Source organism: Pongo pygmaeus, chromosome 14 (genome assembly GCF_028885625.2).
Source record: "Pongo pygmaeus isolate AG05252 chromosome 14, NHGRI_mPonPyg2-v2.0_pri, whole genome shotgun sequence".
Classification (NCBI taxonomy): domain Eukaryota; kingdom Metazoa; phylum Chordata; class Mammalia; order Primates; family Hominidae; genus Pongo; species Pongo pygmaeus.
This window is the reverse complement of record NC_072387.2, coordinates 65,470,891-65,484,594: the sequence shown is the minus strand read 5'-3', so window position 1 is coordinate 65,484,594 and position 13,704 is coordinate 65,470,891.

Below are 13,704 nucleotides of genomic sequence, written 5' to 3'. Positions count from 1 at the left end.
TTTATTCTCATCTGAACACTATTCATAGCTCTGCTCATCCTCACATTCCATCCTGTTCAACTGAATATATTATCCATTCCCTTATTGAGGCTTAACTCTTCTGCCTGTATGATTGATGCTCTCCTTGTTCAAATCCTCAGTAGTACATATTCTGGGCTTCAATAAAAATTAGCAGCTTTGGGGTTCGCTTGGTAAATGGCCTGTAGAAGCACACCCAGAGGAGATAAAGTTGCCTCCAAAATCCAAATAGGACCACTAGGCATGGTGCAATTTTTCTCTGTAGTAGTGGCTGAAGTAATAATTTATTCTCCACCTTAGAGGGGGATAACTTTATGTGCCTCACACTAATGGACCCTTAGGAATTTCACTAAATTAGAAGGTCCCTAACTTTTTGTCAAATTTATTTCCCATCCTCTGATGCATATATATCTATCTTTTACCAGTAATATTAGAATATTTGCTATTTATATGTGTGTTGTGTTTCCTTGGAAAACCCTAACTGATAGGGATTTTGGTACTGAGAATGGTTCTAGAGAAACAGAATTTTCAGAATAAACTTTCTAAATTAGTTCTGGTTTTCTAGAATTATTTTCCTAACCTGATTGTACTTAAAACACTAATAACACTATTTCCAGTGGCAAAATAGGTCACTGATTGAAAATGTTATGATATGGTACTACAGATATGCAAAATACCACCATTGGATATTCCTAATCAAATATATCCAAAAGGCAATATTCTGGGCCACCACATATTTGATAAGTTATAATATTTTAGTCCAGTCAATGAATATTAATATATTGGCTGGTTACTTCTAACTGTTTGAGTTACCTAACTTGATTGCATTCTGATCATTCATAATAGACCCATTGAGGCTGTAAATATTGTCAGGATTATTCTCTAAAATTCAACTATTAAATTCCCCAAATACCATCTGGCACCACTGTTTCTGTTCCAATTGCTAATTGCTCTTCTTTAACCCCTAAAACTGAGACTCTATTTATTTACCTATAAAAATTGGCCATCTCTTTTGGCTTGTATTTATAGTTTAGCAGTTTATAGTTGTTATAATGAAACCACTTACATCAGTCATTTTTCTTATGTTTCCCTTCAAATAACCCTAAATATCAATGTAGAAGTTTTCTCTTCAGTTTTGACTTGTGTCATTTTGACCATGTTTATAAATACATGTTATGAGGTCAATATTAATGATAACATATCCTTTCAGCTTTTGCTCAGTTATCTTTACTAACTTCCTGTTTAATAGACCCAGATTAGAGGACTGATACTAGTGGCTCCTCTTGTAACTTCGGACAATTTTTCTGCTTTAGAACAATTGTTAAAGGTTTCCCACAATACACCCACAAAATTTAATGTCAACAATTCAATTCTTTACTGGTTATTCTTCCATATATACATTAAAGCATTCTAATAATTTTTCTGTGGCTGAGACTCACATGTGTTGACACCATGTTGATTTATAGTGTAATCTCAAGAGAAAAGAAAAGGCAGGTCCATTAGTGAAGTAGTATTTATAATTCCTTGGGCTAAGCATCTGCTTATAAACAACATAGTATGCTTCATTATAGGATTCAGTTCAATTTTCTCTAAATTAAAGTAGGAACATAGTATTTGTGAATAATATATCCTGCTATATGTCAGGCTTACCACCACCAGCTTCTGAAATAGCTTCTTACACTTAACACTCATGAGATGAGTTTGATGAAAGACCATAGTAGTCTACATGTGTTTATGTTTATAGATATACCTATTCTTAGGCATCACTCAAAACAAACTGGACTTAGGTGGACTTTGGTGGTTGTATTTAGGGTCATTATTACTACATTGATAGATACATATTGTATCAGTTTTATTTTTCTTTCTTTTTTTTTGACCACTCTATATACTTCGTACTAGATCACAACCTTAGTCAGCTTAGATTGTTCATAATTCCTGAACTAGATCAAAATAAACTTCTATGATGTCTTAAAGAATGTTCAGAGCTTTCTGAGCAAAAACCAGAAGTACAAGTTGAAATTCTGTCTTTTGATTTGCCATCATTGTCCAAAATATAATTTTAGGTTTAGAATATGCAATAATGTGTATTAAATCTAAGGATGGCATAAATTTATATTAAATCTGGGGCCAAATATTCCCAATTGGAACCATTTAGTCCATTGGATACTTTCATCATTCTGTGTGTACTATTTGATAGTCTCCTCTTGTTTTCCTTCTCCTAGAACTCAACTTTACATAAGTCTAAAGAGTCCAGCTAGACACATACACTCCCTTTATATTTGCTAGAGTCAAGAAGATGATGATTAATTATAATCAATGTATATTTTACATGATTCTTCAGAGATACAGAAATAATAAGAGAGAGAGTGAGTGAGTGTGTGTTTGTGTATGTATGCAAAGTGATTTGTTTTAAGGAATTGGCTCATGAGAATATGGAGGCTAGTAAGTCCAAAATTTGCAAGCTGGGCTGGCAGGCTGAAGACTAATGAAGAGCTGATACTGAAGTTCAAGTCTGAAGGTCATCTGTCAGCTGAATTCCTTCTTGCTGGGGGAAAGTCAGTCTTTTGTTCTATTCAAGCCTTCAATTGATCAAATGAAGCCCACCCACATTATGGAGAGACATCTGCTTTAACGAAATTTTACTCACTGATTTAAATTATAATCTCATTCAAAAAGCACCCTCACAGAAACATCCAGAAAAAAATATTTGATTACATATCTGGGGACTGTGTCCCAGCCAACTCAACACATAAAATTAACTGTCACACTAACGTAAGTCAATACTCTTTCTTTCAGCCCAAATAGCCCTCTATGGAGTAACTTATAGCTTTAACAGTGCCTGAATTGAGTTTTATTTTATCTGTACATGAGTTAAGCACATAGAAGTAGAAAAATGTGATAACACTCATTCTCCAAGGTTTGTCATAAATGAAAAGTCACTGACAGTGTAAGGTCATAACTTGTTTCCTTCTTTAAAGTAAGTAAAGAACCTGTGACTATTACCTTATATGGCAAAGGATTAATTTTGCATTTCATGGCGAAAGATGTGATTAAATTTTGTGTTTGAGATGGGAAAATATCACTGTATTAGTCCGTTCTCACACTGCTATAAAAAACTGCTTAAGATTGGGTAATTCATAAAGAATAGAGGTTTAACTGACTCATTGTTCTATGGCTGGGAAGGCCTCAGGAAACTTAAAATCATTGTGGAAGATGAAGGGGAAGCAAATATCTTCTTCACAAGGCATCAGGAGACAGAAGAGCATGTGAGAGCATAGGCAAAACTGCAATTTATAAAACCATCAGATCTCTTGAGAGTTTACTCATTATCACGAGAACAGCATGGGGAAACCATCATCATAATCTAATCACTCCCCACCATGTCTTTCCCTCAACACCTGGGGATTACAATTCCAGATAAGATTTGAGTGAGGACACAAAGTCAAACCATATCAATCCCATATTATCCAGCTGAACACTAAACACAAGCACTAGTATAATTTTTTAAGAGGTAGGCAGAAGGAAATGCTAAGACAGGAGAGATGGAAATATGACCAAAGAGAAAGGGATTGGAATGATGTAGCCAAAGAATTCCAACATCTACCAGAAGTTAGAAGAGACAAAGAATGGAATTTTCCCCTAGAAGCTTCAATGGAAGGGTGGCCTTGATGAAACTTTTATTATTGTCTAGTGAGACTGATTTGAGACTTCTGGCCTCCAGAATTGTGTGAGAATAGATGTGCTTGTTTTGAGGCACAAAAGATTGTGAAAACTTTTTATAAAGCCACAGGAAACAAACATAGAAGATAAAATTACGTTGGTTTCTGTCCTATGTGAGGGCAGATTCCTACTAGGATCTTTTGTTTAAAATAAACCTCCAGAATCCAAAATTTACAATTCCCAAAAGAAGTGAAAATTGTTAAGATTATTTCCCAAAAACTGATTATTAGTAGTGGTTAATGAGGCCAGTGGATTTCAGATGTATTTTGTTAATAATAAATTGCCATTTTTCAATTGGGTTTCTTATCAGCCAGATAGGGAAATTGGTTAATGAAGTTTAACAGTGGATACACCCTGTACCTACCAATCTATGGTTATGATCCCTCCTATGGCCATAACTGAGTTTATGGCCTCAGATCCCTATGGAGGTAAGACATTATTATTTTTGTTTGATGTTTGGACCACATATCACAGCATACATTTTAATATAGTTCATATGTAGGCCACCTTTTAATCAGAAGTATATTTGCTCCCACTACTCAGGAAATTGGCTTGATATAAAGGAATATACGTTCTTACAATTGAGTAATACCGTAAATAACAGTTAACTTAAAGAATCTCTCTCTCTTCTTCAATGTAATATTATTAAGCTCTATATTTAGACTGTTAATAATCTATTTATTCTGTTAAGGTAGATGTCTTTAATTGTGTAGGTTCATGTAAACCTATTTCAATTTTGAGGGCTCTGGAGAATTTCAGTAGCTTAGCAAATGCTCTTGTTTCTCTAACAATGCCAGAAGGATGAGAAGCATTTAATAAATGGGATATGGATCCCCACATTCAAGACATGGGAGAATTTCAATAGTTTAGCCAATGTTTCCATTTCTCTACCAATGCCAGAAGGATGTGAAGCATTTAACAAGTTGGATATGCACCCCACATTCAAGATGAACCAACACAACATTTCTCTCAATTCTACTCCAGGGATGACCTCAGGGGCAATTTTGACTAGACATTTCCTAACTGGAGCAGGGATCTCTATTATTTATTTATGTGTATTACTTTTTCTTCCTCAAATTTGGAAAGAAGCAGTAGGCACATGCCTTTGGGCTTTCTTAACTCAATTATGAAACTTATTTCTCATTATTCTATTGTGGTGTTTAGGAATCTTCACACAAAAATACTGTAGCTATTTGGAAATGTTTCTATTCGTTATTGAAATGGGAGAGCTCCCTGCTTCCCCTCACAGGACATGCGACTGGGTGTGGCTCCCCTGTTTGGTTGCCCTGAAGCTCAAACCCCTAGGGGGAACATGCAGACAGGCAGAGCAGAGGCCGGGGTGAGTGCCTTGAGCTGTTGGCCCCACAGCAGTGTCTAGGGGTGGGAGTGGGTATCTGCAACCCCCTTGTTACAAAGTTCTTTCTGCTTTTCTGTCTGCAGATGGCTTGTGTGTTAGTCAGCTCAATGGACTTACTGCAAGGGCAGGGGTCCAGTGTGACAGCCTTCTGCATCCTGAGATCTTGTCCAGTGTCCTGAAAGAATAGAATCACAGAATCACACACGGGCTCAAAGGATGAGTGCAAGGTTTTATTGAGTGGTAGAGGTGACTCTCAGCAAGATGGATGAAAAGGTGATCTACCCCCGGAGTCAGGCCACCCAGAAGCCAGACTCTTCTCTCACTGCCCCCAGCCAACTTGCCTTGTCATCCAGACATCCTTCCTCTTCTCTCTTTCTGCCATGTCATTCCACTGTTCCTGGTCTGCTGGTCTGCTCTGGAGCTCGGGGTTCTGGGTTTATATGGGGGTAGGATAGGGGTTGTGGTGGGCCAAAAGGCAACTTTTTGAGCATGAAAACAGAAATGCCTGTTTTCATTTAGGGCCACAGGTATCCAGGCTTGAGGGTGGGGCCTTTGCTGGACAGCCACCTTCTTCCACTCAGTATTTCCCTGTCTCTTGTCCGTATTATTTCCCTGTCTGAAGAGGTACATCTAACTACCGTTAGAATATTGACAATTACCAATTTCAGCTAATTCCTCTTGACAGGGGGCATTGTTTTGGGGAAAACAGCAGTCAGATTCCTTGTGGCGGTCTATCTAAGGGTCCCCAGCGAAGGGGAGCTATGGTCCGTGGCTCTGGTTGCCTGAGTGTTTGGAGTTTGATGGCCTCTAGGTGTAAGATTAAAAAAACAAGTTTTATAAGGTTAAGTATGCATGGGTTAAACACGTGTATTATACAAGGAAAGAATCTAGTGTCAAGGATTATAGAGATAAGAAGTCAAATAGACTACTTATTCTAAAAACACTATTGTGCCCTTTGGTATAGAACAGACGTAAGAATAGCAAACATAGACAAAGCTATAAAGAGAATATCCATAGAACGTCAATTACTAATGCCTATCTTTTGTGATTTTTAGCTTGAGGTCCCTGATCTCTTTACACTGGTACTTTGGGTGCTTTTCTGGGTTGACAGAGGTAAATCCATCAGTTTCCCAGGCCCTTACTTCAGTATAATGAATTCAAGACTCTATTCCAGTGACCTACTGTAAAAGACCAAGGTGGCCACTTCCAAGAGGTTCTCTAACATACTATCTTGTCCCAGGCTATTTCTGCATCTTCCTCCTGGTATCAGGGGCTACCCAAGTAATACATTTATCCTTTAGGCTTAGTTGTCCCTTGACAGATTTAGGAGATAGAGAGGTGTGTTATATCAAGGCCTCTCTTAGCCTTTTCAATATGGCAGTTGGATTTTCATCAAATCCCTGGTCGATCATGGATAACTTAGAGTAATTGAGAGGATTGGTCTTAGTCCTACGTAAGTCCTCCATTATACACACCTGAAAGCATTTCGTTTTTCAGTCTCCCATCTCCTCATTGGGATCCCATCCAGGGGTCATTCACTGCTACTACCTGGTACTACTTTTCTTCCAGCTGGATAATGTTTGCCCCCTTCCCTGATGCTGTATTTAATACAAAGCTCATCCCCAAAACTCTCTGCCACTTGTAGAGTGGCTTGCTTCTCAGTGTCCATCAGGATTTGATTCAAAAGTAACATAACAACTCTCCAGGAGAGTTCAAATATTTGGGTGAAATTCTGGAAAGCCTCTATATATCTGTCAGGGTCATCTGAAAACTTGTCAAGATGCTCCTTAATTTGCCTTAAGTCTTGTAGAGAGAAGGGGATCAGGACCTTACTGGGGCCAAATTCACCAGGCATCTGTTGGAGGGGAAAGAGTGCAACTGGGCTTGTTTAGGGCAAAGATTTCTAGAAGGGGGAAAGTGAGAGGCTGAAGCTGGATAGGGAAGTCAGGGTGAACCTGGAGGAGCAGGGTTGGAGGGAGCTGGCTCCTCTGCTAGGAGAACCTCTGGGGTTTGTTTCTTTAGTTCCCTGAGATTGTCCCCGGCAGCCTCTCCTAAGATGGTAAACAGGAGAGCAAAATCAATCCTATACTGTCAGCAAAGGTTGGAATTGCCCTGCAAGGTAGAGAAAGCCTGCCCATATGGAGCCTCAGACCACTTGTCCTCATGTTTACAGAAAAGACACAATTGCCAGATGATATATAAATGAATGGTTCCTTCCTGAAGCCAAACCAGTCATTGCTGTAAATCACAATTTTGCCAAACCTTTGTGCAGAGGCATTTTTTTCTCCAGATCCTGAGGGTCAAAGCATTCTCAATGGATCAGGATACACTCCAGAGGAGTATAAGCTGGGGTCAGTGAAGAGAGCTAGTTACCCATTCTGAAATACATGGAATTAGAGGCATCCCTCATTTCCCTTCTTTCTTTCAGTGAAAACTTGGGGCGTGATGGAGACAGAAAGCAAGCATCTTCCCTTTCTCTTCTAGCTTTTTATCCCCAAGTCCCAGAGAGCTTGGCAGTTGCCACTCATAAGTGCCAATGGAGCATGCACCCATAAAGCAGGGAAGGCCTAGAGAATAGGAATTATCTGCATTTGTCTATGCCTCCATCTTCCATGATGTCAACAACCTTTTAGTTCCCTGGACCTCATTTATGCCATGGAGCATGGCCTCCTCCTATGGAGTGGGGGTTTAGTTACAGGAATTGGTCATGCCCTTTTACATTGTGCCTGTTTCTGGCTTTAGATCCCTCAGATCCCTTATTGCAAGGGCAGAAGGGCAGTGTGACAGCCTTCTGTATCCCAAGATCTTGCCCAGTGTCCCAAAAGAATCAGATCACACATGGGCTTGAAGGATGAGTGCAAGGTTTTATTGAGTAGTGGAGGTGGCTCTCAGAAAGGTGGATGGGGCGCTGGAAGGGTGGGTGAAGTAGGAAGGTGATCTTCCCTTGGAGTTGGGCCACTCAGCAGCCAGACTCTTCTCCGACCACCCCTGGCCGAACTTCCCTCAGTGTCCAGGCATTCCTCCTCTTTTCTCTGCCACATCGTTTGGCCATCACTGGTCTCCTGATCTGCTGATCTGCTCTGGAGCTTGGGGTTCTGGGTTTATATGGGAGGGAGATAAGGGAGGTGGCAGGCCAAAAGACAACTTTTGGGGTATAAAAAGAGAAATGCCTGTTGGTATTTAAGGCCATGGGTATCTAGGCTTGAGGATGAGGCCTTTGCTGGGGAATTGCTCTCTTTCACTCAGTATTTCCCTTTCTCTTATCTGTATCATTATGATCCCATGAATGTACCAGGTCACCATATTTGTCAAACAAAGAAACTTTGATCTCTTATAAAACAATGAGCAAATGAACTTCTGGGAAATATTACAGATGACTGTGGCCTTGATATAAAAAGAGTCTCAAGTTGGAAGTCATTCCGGTAGACTTATTTCAATGAAGGGCCATTCTGGTAAGCAGGCCAGACACATTGACAGCAATTCACATTTTCGTTGATCTGTGGTTACCTCCCTAACTTAAAATGATTGATTGAGTCATTTTCTATAACAAGTAGTGATCTATAACAGCCAGTGCTTGTTTTAGAAAATAGACTTCATTAAGTATTCCTCTACCTTTAAATGCTTCATTTAACCCAAAATTATCATCAGGACTACCACAAGCCTGCCTGGGAGTGATACCAACTGTCTTGGTAGCATGATTGTCTATTAACTGCCTCCAAACATTCTTGCTACCTTCTCTTTCACTAGCAATATTTCTTTCTCTAACCTAAACTACTGCCTAATCATCTCTTATTGGCATAAAATGGTACTAATACTTACCTGCTTTCATTCCTAATCAAGATCTTAATAATACAAGATCAATATGTACTAACTTGAATAGCCATTGACTTCTCTAGACTCAATCAGATGTGACTAATTCTCTCTAGAAATAATACATCAGAAAATAATTTAGAGAAGAAAATGAGCTTTAACAGAGCTCTAATATTTATTTTAGGTCTACTGAATCTATAACAAACTTCTATTCATATCACATTACAAAATGGCAGGCAACACTCTATAAACTGTATGGCTGGTTGACTACTGCTGCTGCTGCTACTATTAATGCTGAAGACCCAGACTTTTATGGAAAGTCCGTATCCCCGCCAAATTCCATAAAAGAATCATGTCCAACTTTGGGGAATTTTAACATTCACACTCTAATATCATCATAGAAGTCATTGAACTAGAGACCAAAAAAGGAATATCTAGCTCTGTACCTCTTGGTCCCCTATCACTGTCAGGCATAGACCTTCTGCTTGAGCTCCCCTGATATGTGACTGTTAGTTGGCAATCTCTGAAGCTGGGATGGCAACAGAGCTATATTTGGTGAGTCAATGGAGCATAGTAAAACTAAATAAATAATTAAACTATAACTTTGACCTTTTTTACACTTATTTTAATAGCTTTATTTATAATATCCAAAACTAGGAAACAATCTAAATGTTCTTTAACAAGTGACTGGTTAATCGAACTGTGGTACATTCATATCATGAAATAGCATTCAACAATAAATAGAAACAAACTATTAAACCCCGCAAAAACCTATTTGAATCTCCAGAGTCTTATGTTGTCTAAAAAATAAAAACAAAACAAATCCACAAAGGATACTGTTGGATTCAGTTCTTATAATATTGTTGAAATGATAAAATTATGGAAATAGGTAGCAGTTTAGTGGTTGTCAGAAGTTAAGGAGCAGGTAGGATATAAAAAAGAGGGATTCTTGCAGTAATGTAAACATTAGGCATCTTTCCTGTACCAATGTCAATATCCTAGTCGTGATATTGTCATATAGTTTTGGGAGATGTTGCCCTTAGAGGAAATGGGGTTGAGGGTACATGGGGTTTTCTATATCATTTATTACAACCACATGTGAATCTTTATCACAAGTTAAAAGTTTGATTTAAAAAGTAATATGTGTGCATTTTTTTTATTTTGGGCAATCCTTCAAAAATTTGATTTAATTATTTTATTCTCTCATATCTTTTACTATGAGAATAGTGAAAGAGAAGAAATGAGTGGGACAATTAGGCAGATGATGATCTTTGTAAAGGTCAACAATCCTGAAGGTATTTTCCAGCATATATCATCTTTAGAGCTCAATAAACAAAAAAATTGTCTGCATTTTGTAATTATCATTTTTATTATATTTTTACATATTGATGAAAGATAACATGAATAGAAGACAGTCTTTCATTTCAGAAAGAAAGAAGTAAAATTATCTCTTTTTTCAGATGATATGATCTCATATGTAGAAAGTCCTAGAGTCTAACACACACACACAAACCTTTTAGAACTAGTAGATTAATTTATTAAAGTTACAGTATATAAAATCAACATACAAAATCAGTTGCATTTCTATACACTAATAATGAACAACTGAAAAGGAAGCTAAGAAAACAATCTCATTTATAGTAACATCAAAAAGAGACAGAATAAACTTAACCAAGGATATAAAAGGCTTATACATTGAAAACTACAAAACTTTGATTAAAGAAATTAGAGAAGAGACAAATAAATGAAAATAAATCCCATGTTCATGGATCAAAAGACATAATATTATGGAAGTGTCTATACCATCTAAAGTGATCTATAGAATTAAGGTACTCACTACCAAACTCCCAATGATATATTTTTTTAAAAATCTAAAATTCATATGAAAACATAAATGACCCCAAATAGCTGAAGGGGTGAATCAATCTTGAGAATAAATACTGAAGCTATAGGCCTCATGTTGCTTAATTTCAAAACATATTGTATAGCTACAGTAATTAAAACAGTATAGTAGTGGCATAAAAACAGGCATATAAACCAATGGAACAGAATAAAGAGTCCAGAAATGAACGGAGGCATATACAGTAAGCTTACCTTCCACAAGGCTGTTATGCATATACAGTGGAGAAAGGACCATCTCTTCAAAAACTGATGTTGGGAAAAGTGGATTTTCACAAACAAACAAAAAAAAGAAATGAATTTAGTACTTTAACTTACACTATACATGAAAATAAACTCAAATCTGATTAAAAACTTAAACACAGACCTGAATCTGTAAAACTCCTAGAAGAAAGCATAAGAGGAAACCCTCATCATATTGTTCTTAGCAATATTTTTTTTACTGTAATACCAAAAGCAAAGAAAATAAAAGCAAAAATTAAAAAATGGGACTATATTAAACTAAAAAGCTTCTGAACAATAAAGGAACAATCAAGAGAATTTAAAAAATCATCCTACAAAATAAAATATTTGCAAACTACTTATCTAATAAAAAGTTAATATGCAAAATATATGAAAAATCACTGCAACTCAATAGCAAAAAGACAAATAATCTAATTTAAAAATGGGCAAAGGACGTGAGTACATGTTCCTCCAAAGAAGATGCAGACATGGCCAACGGTTATATGAAAAGATGCTGAACATCACTGATTATCAGGAAAATGCAAATTGAAATCACCATGAGCTATTATCTCAAAACTATTAGGATGATCTTGCTATGAACTGAATGATCGCACCCCTCTGAACTTCTTATGTTAAAGTCACAATATGCAGTGTGAAGGTATTTGGAAGTTGAATCTTTGAGAGATAATTAGATAGATGAGGTCATATGAGTGGAAACCCCATGATGTGATTTGTAACTCTTGAGGAGAAACCAGGGAACTTGCTATTCTATCTCTCTCTCTCTCTCTATGTGAGGACAGAGCAAGAAGATGTCCCTCTGCAAACCACGAAGGGACCTTCACCAGGAACAGAATTGTCCTGCTCCTTGATCTTTGACTTCCCCGCCTTCAAAATTGTGAGAAAAAAAATACTTTGTTGTTTAAGTCACTCAGTGTACTATATTTGTATCTATATGTATAACAAGTGTTGGTCAATTTGGAGAAGATGGAATCCTTGTTTCTTGGTGGTGGGAATATAAAATGCTGCAACTGCTGTGAAAAATTGTAATTTACATTAAAACAGTAATTTATGTTAAAAATAGAATTAACACATGATCCAGCATTCTCATGGAATATATACCCAAAGGAAATGAAATCAGCATGTAGAGGAGCTATCTGCATCTCCGTGTTTATTGCAGCATTACTAACAATAACCAAGGTGTGTCCACTGCTGTTGCTTGGACCAACAAGTGAGAAATCTAAAACACCCTTGGGTCTAAAATTTCAGTTATGAAGAAGAATAAAAACTATTCTAGAGATCTGTTGGACAACATGTTGTGCTTATAGTTATCAATACTCAATTGTATACTTACTTTTTTTAAGAGGGTAGGTCTCACATTATATTTGTTCACGTTTTTTAACCATAACTTTTAAAAGTCACATGAAGAAAAATTTTAAGAAAGAGGCTATGCAGATGAAAAATAGACACAAGAAAATATGTTCAACATAATTAACCTGAGGAAACTAAATTAATGCTATAATGAGATATTGCTACATAGTTATAAAAATAGGACAAAAATTTAAAACATAATTGCACCATATACCTCAAGGATGCAAAGAAACTAGGCCGCTTGTAAATTGCTAGTAGAAATGTAAAAGACTACAAATAACTACCTTGGAAAAGTTTGGGATGCAACTACAATATTGCCCAACAAGCACACATCTAAGAGCAATGAAGACAGGTTCATCCAAAAACCTTTGCAAAAATGTTTACAGTAACTTATTCTCAATAGCCAAAGCATTGAAACAACTTTAGTGTCATGTCTTCAATAGACAAATGGATAAACAAATTGTGGTATATAAATACTTTAAAATACTATTCAGCAATAAAAAAGGAGCAAATTATTGAAACATATAAAGATCTGACTCAATCTCTAGAGAATATGCTGAGGAAAAAACAACCAACCGCTAAAAACATATACAGTGTAGGATTTAATTTATGTAATATTATTGAAATAATAAGACTATAGAAAACCAAAAAGCGCTAAATCTATTCCATAGGGAACACATTAGTGGCTCTGAATGGTTAATGAGGAAATAGGGTAGGAATGAAGTGAGCATGGCTATAAAAGGGCAACATAAGGAATTCTTGTAGAAATGGAAATGTGGCACATCCTTACCCTATCAATGTCAATATTCTGACTGTGATTTTGTACTATGCTTTTGCAAGATGCTAGCACTATAGGAAATTATGTAAATGGTCATTGGATCTCTTTACATTATTGCTTAAAGCTAAATGTGAATCTACAGTTATCCAAAAATAAAAATTTAGACAAATTAATTCTAGCTTAACATAGAAGATTATGTATGAGAGATATGATTACATAATTGCAAGTATCTCTCACTATTGTTTAAATAAATTAAAGCATTTATATGCTTATGCAGGATAGCATTTGAGAAGATAACTTCTAATAAATATACTAAAGTAAAATAATAATAATGAGCCAAAAAAGTCATAAACATAAAATAATAGATATGTGTTATTATGAAAATTTAATGGAGAAAAGAGATATTTGCACTGAAATAGAAAATGTCTAGTTAATTAATGTTATAACAAATAAAATTGAACTATAATATTTAGATCCATAATCTCCTTTGAAAAACAGAAAAATGATCAAACTTTTTGGAATTAATGTTTCA